A 1,990-nucleotide genomic window follows, 5' to 3' on the forward strand; every position below is an offset into this window, starting at 1 on the left:
AGAGTTCAAAGGCTTCATGTTCTGTTGTACAGCAAACGATGGATGGATGTCTGAATCTGCAAAGATTTCCGGGGACGATTTATTTTTCACCGGAGGACCTGAAGTGTAGAGGTAACAACGAATCTTGACTACGCTGCCAAAGGAAGATGTGCTTGAAGCTGCATCTCTTCGCTCATTCTGAGGATCAATAGGTGCTACTTTGTGAGGGAACGTATGCTTTACTTGGAGCTGCGTCTTTTTTTGGAGGATCCATGAGAATGACCGTGTCTTTTTGTGTCATTATGGTCGAAATCACAAACAATCTGCAGCTTTTGCCCCTGATTATGCTAGTTCTTCTCATATCTAAGGCTGTTGGTGATGTTTTTAATGGAGGATTTTATGAAGAGCAAGCTCGGCTGAGAGGCATCCCATTGCTCGAATCGAGGCCAAAACAGTACATGCGCAATATGATTGCCAAAGAAGCTTGTGTAAATCAAAAGGTTCCATATTTTCCACGTGTCGTTAAGGTTGGAGATGTAGTTGCAATGCTACAGAGCAATAGTCATAATGGTTTCCCTGTAATTGATCATCTACAAAATGGAGAAACAGTTGTCATTGGATTTATTCTACAGAGTTACTTGTAGGTGGTTTTGCAACTGAAGGCAGATTTCCAGCATATTCCAGTGCCCGGTGATACAAGGGGATCTCTCTCAACCAGATTCAACATCCATATATAGGACCATTATGTACATTGGTTATCCCTTGTGCATTGACAGCCTTAGATCATTGGTCTCCTGAAGTGAAGGGTCAAGGTATGATAGCTCTTGTCCATTTAGCAAAGAATCTGAATTCTGCTGAGCTCTTTTGGTACAAGGATGTGATTCTTGATGCAACTTGTCGGAATATATCTGGTAGTGAACAGCTTTGGCAATCCGTAGTTGAAATGTCTGTGACACTTGTCACTTGTATTGAGGGGAGGAACCCTCGTGGACATTGGTATGGAGAAATATTCAATGAAATGCTCAGAGAGATGGAGAGGCATACTGGAGATAAGGAACGCCGCACTGTATGGCTCCAGCATATTGAGCCACTGATTGAGGGAATGGGATTGGTTATCCTAGCTTATTTCAGGCGTTTATTTCCCCTTTTGTTTCATTGGTTGCATGCAAAGGATGATGCCACAGTGATACTGGTTATTCAAAGGATTCTCACCATCACTAAGCTGACGTGGATGCGTAATACCCCATATGTGGAAAGGTTGGTGGAAGAACTAGTGCTTGCATACAAGGGATCATCGGCACGGAAATACGGTTCTGATATTCGTACTTCTGTTGTTCAAGTTTTGAGAGTTCTTCAGTTATGCAAAGGGCTGCAATTTGAAAAAGCTTGGAGGAAGTATAAGGATGATTCTATAACATTGCCTAGTTCAGATAGAGTATGCTCTGCAGTAGAAATGGAAGCCTAACTATTCTAAGGTGGTGACATTCTTACCCGTTGTTCTAAACTTTCTGGAGAAACAAAGGACTGCAGGTTACGGCAGTGGCAAGAAAAATGTGCAAGGAGGATTTGATCATGAACTTGCGATAAAGCTCTGCTATATTGGGTCTCTTCATAGCGGCACATTAGGAAAAGAGATTCATATAAAATGATGTGGTCAATGTATTTATTGTCTTTTCAAACATTTCTGGGCGAAATCCAAATTTTGAAACAGGAGCATTCCATGTTAGGGGTTGTAATTGGAAGAAAAAACCAATATACATTTAAAAATATTGCCATTAGATGGTATGCCTGCAACAGATGAAGTAGCGCCCCTCCTCTGCACAGAAAGTCACTTTCAAATGTAAACAGATGATGAGTTCCAGATCATGGGGAACCTGCGGCAGACAGGAATTTGTTCCGTGATTTTCGCCAAAGATTGTTGGGATTCTTTGGAGATTTTTGTGGGATCGAGGGCGATGTGGCGCTTGGAAGGTGGAGCTATTGAATGCAGCCATGTAAACTGCTCTCGGTT

The 1,990-nt window shown here is 42.1% G+C and overlaps 1 pseudogene; it reads left to right on the forward strand.

Annotated features, from left to right (window-relative positions):
- Window positions 1–281: 281 nt before the first annotated feature.
- LOC149198182 (uncharacterized protein At2g39910 pseudogene) lies at window positions 282–1,551 on the forward strand (annotated as a pseudogene).
- The last annotated feature ends 439 nt before the right edge of the window (window positions 1,552–1,990 follow it).

The sequence above is a fragment of the Pinus tabuliformis genome, chromosome 2_2, assembly GCF_031772625.1.
Source record: "Pinus tabuliformis cultivar Carrire ecotype Pingquan chromosome 2_2, CPIR1, whole genome shotgun sequence".
In the NCBI taxonomy this organism is placed as follows: Eukaryota; Viridiplantae; Streptophyta; class Pinopsida; order Pinales; family Pinaceae; genus Pinus; species Pinus tabuliformis.